The sequence below is a fragment of the Mus pahari genome, chromosome 3, assembly GCF_900095145.1.
Source record: "Mus pahari chromosome 3, PAHARI_EIJ_v1.1, whole genome shotgun sequence".
In the NCBI taxonomy this organism is placed as follows: Eukaryota; Metazoa; Chordata; class Mammalia; order Rodentia; family Muridae; genus Mus; species Mus pahari.
In genome coordinates this window covers 133443817-133459249 of record NC_034592.1, presented here as the reverse complement: position 1 = coordinate 133459249, position 15433 = coordinate 133443817, and the positions used below count along the sequence as shown (strand labels likewise).

Here is a 15433-nt window from a genome sequence, read left to right as displayed (position 1 = left end):
GAGGGAGGGAGGGAGGGAGGGAGGAAAGAATGTAATAATTTTTATGTGGGCAGATCTGAGCACAACCTGATAGACAGACAAGTCAATGGAAAGGAAGCTTGCTACATTACCATGACAGTCACTTTCCTGAATCATCAATGCAGAATTTTTCTGAAGGAGAGGGCCCACGGTGCCATGATGTCCACCAGGAGGTTGGATGAAGGCTAGTGAATCTGGCTTCCACCATCTTAAGTGTACACTCATTAAAAGCGATGGGGAAACTTTTCACCCAGTTTTTGGGAAGAACAGGCACCGTTTCCCTTAGGGCTGAGTTGCAGGTGGCCATGATCAGCCCGATGTGAGAACTGAGAACTGAACTTGGGTCCTTTGTGAGAAGAGTATGCATTCTAAACCACTGAGAGAATTCTCTAGTCTCCCACGTGTGGTCTTATAAGCCAGCTATTGTTACCTTTCCGGCTACTTTCCCAGCTAAAATATCACATCTGGGCACTCCTGGAATAGTTTTCCTGCTGAGTATATCCCTGGCATTATGAGCCCAACTTTCCCTTCCCCAGCTTCACTTTTTGATTCATTGGCTCTACCAGCCAGGTTTGGATTCTCCTACTAGCCTTTGGAAGTGTGCAGAACAATTCCAACATCTGCAAAGTGGGTCACGAGGGAAGAGAGCCCAGTTCCGCAGACCATCTGAGTTGTGTGATTGATTCAGGACAGCTGCAGCAAGCAGGAGCGAGAGAGAGACACCTGAACAGATGGATTTAAAACCCTAAGGGGAATCCATTTAATGAAAATGAGCCTTAAGGTAAGAGACCTGGATATTCTCATACAATTGTGTTGAAGATGATTAATTGCCTTTAGCATACATTTTCTTTTCTTTTTTCTTTCTTTTTTTTTTTTTTCAGTCATTCTAAATAAAGACTCAGTATTAACCAAGTGTGGTGGCATACCCCTGGGAAACAGAGGGAGAAGGATCAGGAGTTTGTGGCCATCATAGATTACGTAGTGAGACATTGTTTCAAAGAAGACAAACATGCACAAATATTCACAAATGAATATGTTAATGCATGGCTTATTGATTCTTTTGTTCCTGAATGACATTTGATTAATTCTTTGAGACTTTCATACATTATATTTTTATCATATTCATTCCCTTTCACCCAGTTCTTCCCAGATCCATCCCATATCTCCCTGCCCACCCAGCTTCAGGTTTGTTTGGTTTTTTAACCTACCAAGACTTAAAATACGTGCCATGTTCCTCATCTAAAAGAAAACATGGCAATTTGTTTTTTATTTGCTAGCCTGTGGTATTTATTTCCCCTATTACAGAATAACTCAGTTTAAACTCTTTTTTATATATTTTGGGATATATATTTGGGGATATTTCTACGATTGTAAGTTCCCATGTTGACCTTCTCAAAAAGTCTTTGGTGCTAATTACCCCTCTCTGTACCCCTTCCTCTTTCCTGCCTGGTATCCCAGGCTGGCCTTGAACTTTCTGTGTAGCTAAGGATGACTTTGAACTTCTGATCCTCCCATCTCCACCTCTCAAGTGCTGGTATTATAGGCAAGAGCCCCCATGCCTAGCTTATGCATTGTTGAGAGTTAAAGCCATAATTTTGTGCACACAAGGGTAGTACTCTACCAAATGAGCTACATACCTACTTCATTTTCCAACTTGTTGATGCTTAATCCCACTCTTACACCTTGGCAAATACACTAATAATGTGCACCCTAATATACTCCGAACTGGACAAAATAAACCTGCTGTTGTTTGGGTGCGGTTTGTCTCTGAAGCCTGAGTATGTCCTCTTGGGGAGGGTTAGTCCTGTCGTGTTCTTGTGAGATGTGCTTGCAATGTGGACATGGGTTGGTCCAAGGCTTCATAGGCCACCCAATAGGTTACCCATTTGGTGGCATTTAGAGGCGATGGACGAGTTCCATGCTTGAAATCCTAGTATTTAAGTAGCCGAGGCTTGAAGATTCCAAGTCTCAGGCCAGCCTAGGCCGTATAGCCAGGCTCATGTTTAAAAAAATGAAGCCAAACAAAAATAATTTTTAAAAAGGAAGGACCTAGTTAGTTAGATCTAACTAGTGGTCAAGGTCACTGGGGTCGCTGCCCTGGAAAGGCTGTGGTAAAGTTCTTGTGGGTTTCTTGTTAGTTCTCGGAAGAGTAGGTCGAGATGGGAAACCCTTTTCACCAACATGGTGCTGCAAGTGAGGAAGGAAGTTCCTGCCCCTCCCCAATCAGAAGCCAGAGTGAAGGAACTGAAAGGCAAGCAGGTTGTGGTGAAAGGCAGCCACAGCCACAAAAAGAAGAGCCACCGGTCATTTACCTTCCAGAGGCTGACGTCCTCGTGGCTCCAGATGCAGCCCAATGCCCTCTCAAGAGTGCCTCCAGGAGAAATTAGCTTGGCCACTGTGCCAACTTCCAGAACCCCTCCTACCCCCAAACCCCAGCACAGAGCCGTGAAGAAGACAGGCAACAGTATATTTGTGTTCGTTGTGGATGTGAAAGTAACACACTTCGGATCAAACTGGCTGTGAAGAAACTCCATGACACTGATGTGGCTAAAGTCAATCCCTTGAGAGGGCCTGAAGAGAAGAAGATGGTGTATGCTCTGCCAGCTTCTCAATATGATGATTTGGAGGCTGCCAACACAATTTGGATCACCTAAACCGAGTCCAGCTGGCTAATTTTAACTACACATTTTTTTTTTGATAATAAATAAAAAGAGATGTTTGACATCAAGTATGTGATAAAGCATGGCCAACCCTAGTCAGAGCCACCTGATCACAGACCGTCAACCCTCAAAACTGTGAGCTCAGTTAAACTCTTCTCTTTAGTATAACCCAGCTGCAAGTATTTGTATAGTCACAAAAACTGGACTAAGGCAGTATCTTCGCTGATCTGTCAGTGTCTCATCCCCATCCCTGCCAGAACCTCCAGCTACTAGGCTATCAAAAATGGAAAAGAAAGGAAAGAGAGGAGTAGAGTGTGGAGGCAAGTACCTATAATCCTGATAATTAGACAGTTGGGACAGAAGGTTTGCGAGTTCCAGACTAGCCTGGTCCACATAGAAAGACTCTGTCTCACAAAAAAAGGAGGAGGAGATGGAGAAGGAGGAGGCAAGGAATGAGGGAGGGAGAAAGACATCACATAGTACAAGCCAACTGATATCAGAAATACTGAGCAAGAAGGCCAGGTGTGGATATAGGGATAAAGGGAGAAAGGGAAGAAGAGGACAGAGGAAGGGAGGGAGAGAGGGAGGGAAGGAGAGAGAGGGGGAAAGGAGGGGAGGGAGGAAGGGAGAGAAGAGGGCAAAGGGTAGGCAGGACATCATAAGGTCACCTGTAGGCTGGGAGTGAAAATCAGTGGTAGAGTATATAACTACATGCACACGGCCCAGAATTCAGTTCCCAACACTGAAACCAAATGTCACTCATATCAAGTAGTGGCAAAATTAGATATTTTTTTTAGATATTTTCTTTATTTACATTCCAAATGCTATCCCAAAAGTTCTCTATACCCTTCCCCCGCCCTGCTCCCCTACCCACCCACTCCCCTTCTTGGCCCTGGCGTTCCCCTGTACTGGGGCATATAAAGTTTGCAAGACCAAGGGGCCTCTCTTCCCAATGATGGCTGAATAAGCCATCTTCTGCTACATATGCAGCTAGAGACACGAGCTCTGGGAATACTAGTTAGTTCATATTGTTGTTCCACCTGTAGGGTTGCAGACCCCTTCAGCTCCTTGGCTACTTTCTCTAGCTCCTCCATTGGGGACCCTGTGTTCCATCCAATAGCTGACTGTGAGCATCCACTTCTGTGTTTGCCAGGCACTGGCATAGCCTCACAAGAGGCCGCTATATCAGGGTCCCTTCAGCAACATCTTGCTGGCATGTGCAATAGTGTCTGGGTTTGGTGGCTGATGATGGGATGGATTCCCAGGTGGGGTAGTCTCTGGATGGTCCATCCTTTCGTCTTAGCTCCAAACTTTGTCTCTGTAACTTCTTCCATAGGTGTTTTGTTCCCTATTCTAAGGAGGAATGAAGTATCCGCACGTTGGTCTTCCTTCTTGATTTTCTTGTATGCAAAATTAGATTTTTAAAAGTTTTCTTATTAATGATTCCATTCATTTACATCTCAAATGATATCCCACTTCCCAGTTACCCCCTCCCCTAGCCCCCATCCCATAATATGCCACTTCCCAGTTACCCCTCGGCCACACACCCCCATCCCAAATCTGCCCTCCCCCCTCCCTTTTGCCTGTATGAGAGTGCTCTCCTACCCACCCACACTCTCCTGCCCCACCATTCCAGCATCCCCCTACTCTGGGCATCAAACCTCCCTGGGACCAAGGGCCTTTTCTCTTGTTGCTGTCAGGCAAGGTCATCCTCTGCTACATACATATCTGGAGACAAAGATCCCTTTAGGTACACTCCTTGGTTTGTGGTTTAGTTTCTGGGAGAACTGGGTGGTCAGGCCAGCCTATGTTGTTCTGCCAATGGGGCTGCAATCCCCCTCGGCTCCTCCAGTCCTTCTGCCAGTTCCCCCACCAGGTTCCCTGAGTTCAGCCTGATGGTTGGCTCCAAGCATCTGCATCTGCATTGGTCAGTTGCTGGCCTGACCTCCCTAGGAACTGCCATACTTGGTTCCTGTCCACAAGCGCCTCTTGACCACAGCAACAGTGTTGGGTTTGGTGTCTACAGACATGATGGGTCACCAGGTGGAACTGTTCCCCGGTTGACCCTTCCTTCAGTCTCTGTTCCATTTTTTGTCCCTGCTCTCCTTTGGATGGGTGGGTGGCTCCATCCCTCGGCCGGGGGCCATGCCTATCTACTGGAGGTGGTCTCCACAGGTTCTATCTTCCCTTTCTCTGCGCATTACAGCTAAAGTCAATCCTATTGGGTCCTGGGAGCCTCATGTTTCTCTGGTGTCTGGGACCCTCCAGTGGCTATCCCCAGTTCCTCATCATCCCTGCTACCTGTTTTTATTAGATTTCCAGACCATCTGTACCCTTTTCACATCTCCTCCAGATTCTGATACTGTGACCCTTATTTTTTCTTCCTCCTTTCTCTCTCCCTTTCTTGGTTCCCCTCTCCTTCCATCTCCCACAATTGTCCTCTTCCCCCCTCAATGCAGAACTGAAGCATCCACCCCCTAATCTTCCTTCCTTCTATGCTCCATATAGTCTGTAGGCTGTATCATATGCATTGTGAGCTTTTGGGTTAGTATCCACTTATTAGTGAGTACATACTGTGTGTGTGCTTTTGTGACTGGGTTTCATAACTCAGGATGATATTTTCTAGTTCCATCTATTTGCCTGCGAATTTCATGAAGTCATTGTTTTTAATCACTGCATAGTACTCCATTGTGTATATGTACCACATTTTCTGTATCCATTCTTCTGTTGAGGAGCATCTGGATTGTTTCCAGCTTTTGGTTATTATAAATAAGGTTGCTATGAACATAGAGGAGCATGTGTCCTTGTTATATGTTGGAACATCTTTTGGGTATATTCCCAGGAGTGGTATAGCTGGGTCCTCAGGTAATACTATGTCCAATTTTCTGAGGAACCACCAGACTGATTTCCAGAGTGGTTGTACCAGTTTTTAATCCCATCAACAATGGAGGAGTGTTCCTTTATCTCTACATCCTCACCAACATCTGCTGTCACCTGAGTTTTTTATCTTAGCCATTCTGATTGGTGTGAGGTGGAATCAAAATTCCAACTCAATTCTTCATAGAGTTAGAAAGAACAATTCTCAAATTCATTTGGAAGAACAAAATACCTAGGATAGCAAAAACTATTCTCAACAATAAAAATACTTCTGGGAGAATCACTATCCCTGACCTCAAGCTATACCACAGAGCAATAGTGATAAAAACTGCATGGTATTTGTACAGAAGTAGGCAAGTAGATTAGTGAAATAGAATTAAAGATCCATAAATGAACCCACACACCTATGGTCATTTGATCTTTGATAAAGAAGCCAAAACCATTCAGTGGAAAAAAGACAGCATTTTCAACACATGGTTCAACTGGTGGTCTGCATTTAGAAGAATGCAAATCAATCCATACCTATTTCCTTGCACAAAGCTCAAGTCCAAGTGGATCAAGGGCCTCCACATAAAACCATATAAACTGAATCTAAAGAAGAGAACGTGGGGAAAAACTTTGAACACATGGGCACAGGGGGAAAGTTCCTGAACAGAACACCAATGGCTTATGCTCTAAGATCAAGAATCGACAAATGGGACCTCATAAAATTGAAAAGCTTCTGAAAAGCAAGGGACGCTATCAATAGGAAAAAAAAATGGCAACCAATAGATTGGGAAAAGATATTTACCAACCCTATATCTGATAGAGGGCTAATATCCAAAATATACAAAGAACTCAAGAAGGCAGACTCCAGAGAACCAAATAAGCCTATTAAAAATTCAGTACAAAGCTAAATAGAGAATTTTCAACTGAGGAATCTCGAGTGGCTGAGAAACACTTAAAGAAATGTTCAACATCCTTAGTCATTGGATATATGCAAATAAAAATTAGATTTTTTTTTAAAGGGCTGCTTGCTCAAGAATATCATGAGACCTTTGTGAAGGTGCTACCATTTCCTCCTCTACTTCAGTCAGGAGCAAGAAGACAAAATACAAAGAATCAAAGAAGTTATATCCACGGAGCAAAAAGAAATTTTATCAGTGCTTCTCATTTTATCATATCTTGAGAATATAATGTTAAGACTGGAAATGTGTATCAGTGGTAGAACACATGAGTAGCAAACTGAAGGCTGTATCTTCATGTTTGGCACCAGAACAAACAAGCAAATAGAAGAGAAAAAAGCAATATTAGTTCAATGGTTTTACTGATTAACAATATAAAATGTAAAGAGAGATGTGGCTGTGGCACAGTGGCTAATTTTAAAAGAAGTGTAAGTCAGGCTGGGGTGGTGAGCCAACAAGTTGTTCAGCATTTGCTGTGCTGCTGAGAATAGATAAGATACTGGCTTGGGCTGCTAAACCCACAGACTCTAGGGCAGAAACCTTGTTTTCCCAGATCCTTGGTTTTAAAACAATACATTATATCTACAAATGAAAGGGGGTCATATTTCATCCTATGACAATGCAGCTTTTCTTGTTGGGAAGGCAAGTGTAACCTGCCCTTCAAAATGCCTTGCTGGGAATATTTAGAATGTATATCTCTATCTGGAAAGGTAACTTTCTTTGGAAAACCAGGTAGTCTCAGAAACCTGATCCAAATGCCATTCTTTTAGTGATGGGGTGGGGACATGTGCTCTACCATTTATGGTTTTTTGGGGGGAGGGGGGATGGGAAGTAATTACGTTTAAAAACATATGACCTTCTGGAACCTGGGAGCCAGTCTAGCTGATAAAAGCACTTGCTGTACAGGGCACACCCCATGAAGTGCATGCGCTCCTCCCCTACCCCCTGTGTCACTAATTAAATTAGTGCATAACTTTTAAAAATCAAACAAATCAAATGTTCACAAAAAGAAGACCCACCAGGATGTGATGCTGTTGGGAGGTGTGGACTGGGATCTAGTATCAGGTCTTCTAGTCATTGAGGAGGTGTCCCTAAAGGGAATTTGGCACCCCCTGTCCCTCTTCTCTCTGTCTCTGACTCTCATTCCAGCTTTGATGTGGTGACTTGCCAAAAGCTCAGAAGCAACAAAGATAAATTGACCTTGGATTGAAATCTCTAAAACTGCAAGTCCATAGAAACCTTATTCCCCCTTCTTTATAAGTTTCTCATCTCAGCTATTTGCTATAGGTAGGGGGAATGGAATAACATGCCCCACGCCTCTCTGGCTAGGACCCACTGCTGTGATGGCTAATTTGGGTTGCTGGTTTGACTGGATCAATTAGTTCATGTTCCTACAAAACGTGTTTTCACATCTCCATTTCACAGATGAACAAAGTGAAGATCTCAGGGATTGTATAACTGGGTGGCACAAAGTCCAACATCCAGTGAATAGCACTGTGAATCTCATCATCTAACCCCAAGTTCATTCTCTAACAGTACATGGAAAACCCAGAGTGTAAGGAGATTTAGAGAACGTATCGTCTTTAAAAATGTTTCTAAAACTTATTGTGTGAATGTGTGTGTGCATGATGTTTATACGTGTTTGTCCAGAACGGCATGTATCTCCGTGTGTGTGTGTGTGTGTGTGTGTGTGTGTGTGTGTGTTCAGAGGAAAGCTCTGTGGAGTTGATTTTTCTAAGTTTTTTTTAATTATATGTATGGGTGCTTTGCCTGTATGTATATCTATGCAACACATGCACTTTTGGTGTCTGAGGAGTCTAGAAGTTGACACCGGATCCCTTGGAACTAGAGTAACAGATGGTTCTGAGCTGCCCTGTGGGTATTGGGAATTGAACATGGGACCTCAGGAAGACCAGCCAGTGTTCTTCACTGCGGAGCCATTTCCCCAGCACCTTCTATCACCTTTACATGTGTTCTGGGATTGAACTTAGGTCATCAGGCTAGCAAGGCAAGTGCCTTTACAAACTAAGCCATCTCCCTGGTCCTGATAAAATAGTCTTCACAGAATAGAATAGTCTTCACAGTGGTGACTATGGCACACCACACTTTGGGAACCTCATGTTATAATCTAGAGGGAAGCAGGGTCCTGATTATATGTCCCTCCGCTACACCTCTGCCACAGGGTGTAGGCATGTCATGTCCATCACTGGTTGGGGCAAGTTATGAAAAGGGATACAGCCCAAGTATATGGTTCATCAGAGTACGCTATGGGCTTTTTACTGGTTCCTGGCTGCCGTCCTCTCTGTGGAATTCTTCCACTTGAAAGTACTTGAGTCCCTTATTTTTATTTTTATTTTTTTTAAACACGCTGTCTCCCAGAGCCTTGCAGTCATCCTGCATCCTCCTCTTCCAGACCCTGGCCCAGCTCCGCCGGCCTCCTCGCCCCGCCCCTATAAGCCCCGCCCCAATGAGCCCCGCCCCTTCCCTGGGGAGGCCCCGCGAGAACGAGGGGGCGGCGCCCGGAGGCCTTGGGAGCCCAGGGGAGCGCGGCCGCCAGACACAAAGAGCGGCCGAGGGACGCGCGCTGGGGTGTCCTACCCGGGTCGCTTTGCACCGGGCTGCCGGAGCCTGCATCCTGAACTCAGCGTTCAGAGAGCGGAGCCTCCCACTCCCCAGGTGAGTAGGGCGTGGGAGAGGGCTGAGGGGAGGGGATCCGAGCGGAGCGGGGCCGAGGGGGGCCGAGCTGGGCCGAGGAGGGCCGAAAGGATCCGCATCCTCGTGCTGCGGCCGGTACACAGCGGAGCCGACGCTTGGGATGCAGGCGCGCGCTCGGAAAGCCATACCAGAGTCTCACTGCTCTGCGGCGCACTCGGACCGGGAGCGGTGGTCCGCACCGAACTCAGCGTGCTCGTGGGGTGCAGCTGCCGCCCCGAACTTTGACGTACTCAGAGAGCGGGTTGCCTGGGCCTGCCGTGCTTCCCGCCTTCATCCTCCTTTGACGAGGGAAACCGGAGCGGGAGGCGACCCCGGCCTGTGTCTGAGCCCCCTTCTCAGTGCCCCTGGGAAAGCCAGGGACCGTGCTTGATTGAGAGCACCTGCTGGCGTTGTTGCCGCGCGTCGGTCGCTCCTGTGACCGGTGAAGTCGTCCTTGAGATCTCTGGTTGTATTATCAGTTTGCACTTAGTTGTTGAAAACTGGGACACCTCTCTCTGGGGCGGAGAAGCCTGTTGCATCTGTGTCAAGGTCGTCCCTGCCTGCGCACCATTCTGCTACTTTGTTGTGCGCTTGCGAGGCTGGTCCATCCGTAATTGAGAAGCAGTGACCCGGTGTTTGGGCTCTAGTTGTCTCAGTCCGCAAATTGCACGGTGGGAGTCCAACTCAAAGTTTCTTAGATATACAAATTGTCAGGCGCTCTCTGTAGCTCGTTGTGTGGGGTGGAAGAAAAGAGTGACGCATTCTGTCTCCTCTACAAGTTTTAGCCGATTTTTAGAACCAGGGAGGAGGTCCAGAAATGGCCCTTGCAGAAGGTCACTTGATGCTCAAGGCAAGTAGCAGAGAGGGTCTGTAAAGATGGTGTTTGCCTGAGATTTCCAGGTTCTTGACTATGGATTTACTGCTTTTAAAGCAGGGGTGTGTGGGAGAAAAGAAAGAGGGAAGAAAGTTGGTCTGTTCAACAGAACGCTAATCCATGTAGTTTATGAACTACTGAGTGCAAGAACAGGTATGAATGAGAAGGAACATGCCTGCGGAGTTAGGGCAGTTAGGGAAGCAGCCAGCTTGCCTCTACTGTTCATTTTATGTCATCTGTTAGTGGCTTAAACGACTACAGATCAAACTAATCTGTAGTCATTTGCCAGACACTAATGTTTTGTTGGAAGACAAACCACATATGTGAAGGTGGTCCTAATAGGAACTGAAAAAATTCCCGTTAGGGGTGTCATCCCTGTAACCTTGTAATGAATCTCTGATGTCAACAGTCTAATCTAGCTTTATAAGAGTTATTGCATCCAGTTAGGTGTAGTGCATGATATTTACTTTGGGGGGTTCTGGAGATGGAGCCCACGGTCTCAGGTATGCCAACCTCCTGCTGAACCACATCCCCAGCCCAGTAACAATAAGAAGGATAAGCATCTCTTACTTGTTTATGTTCTTATTACTTATTACTGTGCTTCTGCCGTGACCTTAGTGTTGCTGTTTAGAAAGCTTGCTGTAAGTCACTATGCTCTGCTATGCCAGCAGCAGCCGCAAGCATCTCATGTATATGGAGCTTGTTAACTGTGTTGAGAGGCCACTCAGGTGATAAACTATCACTGTCTAGGTTAGTATATACGCACATGGTGATATGAGTGCAGTAACGGAATAGCTGAATGACACTGCATAGTGTGTATCCCCATCATTGGCAACACCAGTCTTCATATGGTAAAGACAAGTAGGAACTCTCTGTTACATAAAATGGAGATTCAGTAAAAATCGGAGGATACTGCATCTTTTTTTTTTTCAGTGTGAGAAAATAGTAAGCGTTCTCCAAAAACTGGAACTTCAGATAAGATGTAACAGTACTGACTTAGAAAAAAAGAACACTCTCTAAAGAAAAGGTTAGGATTTACCCTTTAAAACTAAACTAATAGAAAACGGACTTTCTTGAACTCATTTTATGTTGCGATAGGTCCATGCTAGGACATGGATGGTCCATGCTAGGACATGGATGGGCTGTGGTCCTTTGCTGACAGCTAGGTATAGATTTCTTAGAATTTTGCATCTTTAGGAATGGCAGCAGAATTCTCATGGTAAACTTTGGAGTTTGGGTGTTATTTGATGGGTGGTCCTCTCTAAAGTTTCAAGAGAATCCGTGTGACATTTGTGCCTCCTTCCTAGAGTGGATACCTGCCCTTGAGTAATGTCATGGCTAGGCAGCTAATAGGCACCTCTCCTTTGCCTGGCTGAGTAACCATCCGAAAGCAGGATATAAAAATCTGGGGCAGTGTGCTGGCCTCACACCTGAACTGGAAGATCCCGGCCTGGAAGAGTTTCCTTTTGTGTGCTTTGCTTTGCTACTTTTCTGCCTATCAGTAATTGAGTGTCCCTAACTCTAGGTTTGGGTTTAACTCAGTCCTTGGCTTCAATAATGAATTAGAAATTCAGGCTCAGTGCCAGAAATTTTGTTACCCACAGCAGGAGGCCAAAACTTTGGATCAGACTCTCCCTGGAGCTGTTGAAAGGTGACCTCAGTAAGCAGGCTTGGCTCCTCCAACCCCCATCCTCCTGGGTGACCCCTAGCCTACTGGATTCTGACAGTTCTGTTGGAACCAACAGAGGTCTTTAAGGAACTGATGAGCCGTGCGAAGTAAATCTCCATTCATGGAGCCTATATCTAGCATGGCACTTCCCCTTGTCCATGCTAGGACATGAAGTAAGACTTAAGTGATGGAGAGAGCACGTGAGGCTGGATGGAGCATGCTCTCCCTTGCATTCAAGTCATGTTTTGTTTCTGTAAGAAACCAGAGCCCTACACATAATTTTGATTGCTCAAGTTAGGAAAAAATGCTGGCGTGTATTACAGTGGTTTTTTTTTTTTTTTTTTTTTTTTTGCATTGTTTTGTATCTCTTTAGAGAAAAGCTGTGTGTGTGTGTGTGTGTGTGTGTGTGTGTGTGTGTGTGTGTGTGTGTGATGTGATACAGTCTCTGATATCCCAGTTAACTTATCTGGAGGTCTGCTTCATGTAGTAAGTAATGGTGTTGGTGTGTTGGAGTTTCCCTGAGGCGGTAACTGTCTATTACGGAAATCAAAAAGCTCTGGGTTTTTAAGTCTCCAAAAGTTTTGCACATGCGGATATTTGTCAGTTAAGGTGTTCTAGCTGCCAGTAATGGAAAACATAGTTTAGTACAGGGTTAACAAATGGGGAGGTGACAAGAAGACTTCAAGGTGTCAGCTGTGGCTGAGGTTCCTTTAGTCATTTACTTGCTCCTCTCTGCATCACATTATGGTAGGGTAGACTGTGAATGTGTGTCACCTCAGGGTTCTCGCTGTATGTGAGCGTTGTGTGTGCAGAAGTGCCCACTGTCGCTTCCCAGGCCCCCTGCCCATGTTACCATCTGAAGACTGCCCTACAGAGATTGCTCCTCCTACCAAGGTGAAACTTGTCTCCCTGATTTAGCTGTGTATGCTAAACTGTTTCCTTATTTATCTTCATGTATAGCCCCACCTCCTTGTGCAACTGTATTCTGTAGTCCCACCTCTCTATTCAATTCCACTTAAACACGCGGAACTTCTGGGGTGCTGATATTTCTCTAGCAGACAGCCCAGATGCTTCCATCCAGCTTTCTGTCTGTGTCTGTTTGTTTTGATCTCATTCCCTTGCCGCCTCAGTCAAGTCCCTGGAGCTGTACATGAATGTGGCACTAATTGGTCTTAGTAGGTTAGCAAACAAAAAGACATTAAGTAGGAGGAAGGAAGCTAGGGAAGATTTGGAAGACATTGGAAGGGAAAAGTGGAAGGTGGGTCTGATCAGTTTCATTCTATATGTGTACAGAATCCTCAAAATTAAAGAAATTAAAATTTGAAGGCATTTCCCTTCTATTTACAGTGATTTAGAGTCTATTGTAGTCTTCCTTATTCAAAGATATGTCTTCCTTAGGATTGCATTTCTGAATTTGGGGTGAACCTTAACATTGATACTGTCTTTGCATCCATCAGGTTTGGTACTGTTTTTCTTTATCATTTGTCTTAGAATCTGTGGCCTCTTAGGTTTTGTGAAGGGTAGTGTCTTTCTCTGGTTTCAGTGTCTGAAGAGGAGAGGAAGATGACAGTCCCCTGAGTAGCTTCAGGTGCAAACATTTTCGCTCTCACATCCCAGCATCCATGTGCCAGACTGCTCTCCTGCTTTTGGCTGTTTTCACACTTTACTTTGTGAATACAGATACTCTAGACCAGGTCTCTGCGTTCACCTCCACACTTGAGTCCAGACTTCCTGGACTGGGAGCAGAAAGGAACAGAAAGCTGGTTTTCTATCAAAGCTGGCTTCAGGAGGTTCAAGGGCAGAAGCTGAACCTCTAGTCCCCAATGGAGACAGGAGACTGACCTTAAAGTGGCTGTGGTAGAGGTGGAGACGAGGCAGTTGACCGGTCATGCTGCTGTCTAGGTTTGCTAAAGGACGGGGTCATGACCTAAGACATGCTTTGTCAGGTGACTTGATAGCTGTACGGCCACCACAGAGAGTAGGTAAACACAGGAGACCATCTGTGGTGCCACTGGGATCCGTGTTGAAGATGCAGTTTTCCTTAGCTAGGTCCTCCAGCCTCAGCCTCCTGTGCTGAGATCACAGGCGAGGACCATCAGGCCCAGCATCTTCATGGAGCAATGACCGTGCTAGTTTGGTTCAGCTCATTTCTTGAAATAAGGAGTGCCTCACTTGACTTATCTCTCAAGGGGAAAGTTTCCCAGATAACGGATGAGGCAGCCTAAAAGTTCTAAAGCGCTGACCCTCTGTGACTTACAGTAGGAGTGTTTTGAACATACTCTTCAGTTAGCGCCATAGAATGGCAGAGCATATTAGGCCAGCTATACGAGCTTCGCTCTGGACGGGCATGAGCCTGAGCTGTTCTGCTTCCTGGCAGTCAGCTCTTCCATCACGTACCTTTTCTGTACTTGCTTATTAGTTCCTGGTGATTTTTTTTTTCACTGAATGAATTTGTTTTCACTGGGTAATTTATTCCTGGCCCCAAGGAACAGGTACCTTGTGCCGTATTTACAATGTCCTTAAGGTGCTCCACTGTCTCCTGCTGGGCCTTCTGTCAGTGTGGTGCTAGAAACTAATGTAATCTCTTTAGATGTTGATGCCCTCCGTGAGTCACTCAGAAATGTTTCCAGCCCACGTCTCATTTTCACTGGTTCTGGATTCCTGCTTGACTAAGAGGAAACTCCACATCAGCCCAAGTTTGTAACTTTTTAGGGTATTGTGTTTGGCAAGTTTTTTCAGTAGAGGAATCCAGTGATCTCCTCTTGGCCTGGTGCCTTGTCTGGTTCTGTTTATCTGCGTTTAGGATGACTAATTGGGGGAACTCTGAATCCCTTTGGAACCTTCCAGTTGCTGGTGTTGACTCTCACAGCGGGCCCCAGTCTTTAGAAGTAGGAATCCAAAGTACTAGTTCGCCTCGGATTCTTTGAACCGTTTGTGTGTAGAGCTTAAACAAAACAAAGCAAAATGATCAACAACGTATGCTACGCCTGGGGCTCCCAACTGCACGGCTGGAATTGCAGATAGGAAGTTAGAATAATTGCTCGAAGACTGTGTGAAGGTGAATACTCCTGGGGTTTTCTGATTAGATTTTATAGGCTATACTATTTTCTTCTCTTATTTCCTTTCTATATAACTAATATGAAACAAACTAACACCCAAGTTCTGGTGAAGAGAAAGCATCTTAACGGGTATTTTGTTGTTGTTGTTGTTGTTGTTGTTGTTGTTTATGAGGTGTGAAGTACTTGCTTGAAACTTTTCTTCTTAATTTGGAGGACTGTTGACATTAATATTCTTTCCCTGTAGTTAGGGGTACTAAGCCAGATTCTTCTATGATATTAAGACTTCCCATTTGGTAGGGAAATAAAAGAGATAATGTTCCAATACATTTTGACTATGAAGTCCCTGCACTTCATAGAAACTTTGTTTGTTTCCAGACAGGGTTTCTTTGTATATCCCTAGCCATCCTGGAACTAGCTCTGTAGACCAGGCTAGCCTTAAACTCAGATATCTGCCTGCCTCTGCCTTCCGAGTGCTAGGATTAAAGGCATGTGCCACCACTGCTGGCCTCGGAGAAATATTTTTAATTTAAAATGTTATTTTATGTGCATGGGTGTTTTGCCTGCATACACATGCCTGTGCACCAGTCTTGTGTCTAGTGCTGTGGAGGCCAAAAGCAGGCATTAAATCCTTTTGGAAC

General features: G+C 45.2%; 1 protein-coding gene across 3 annotated transcripts in view; it reads left to right on the top strand.

The window, feature by feature from the left end:
* The first annotated feature begins 9007 nt into the window (after positions 1-9007).
* Ninl (ninein like) overlaps positions 9008-15433 on the top strand; it is a 71939-nt gene continuing 65513 nt past the window's right edge. For 2 of the 3 annotated variants that reach the window (XM_029536404.1, XM_029536406.1), the window contains exon 1: positions 9060-9175. The gene's annotated coding sequence lies outside the window, so the exon portion shown is untranslated. Of the gene's footprint in view, positions 9176-15433 lie in introns of all 3 variants that reach the window. The other variant, XM_021193544.1, reaches the window with a different exon arrangement.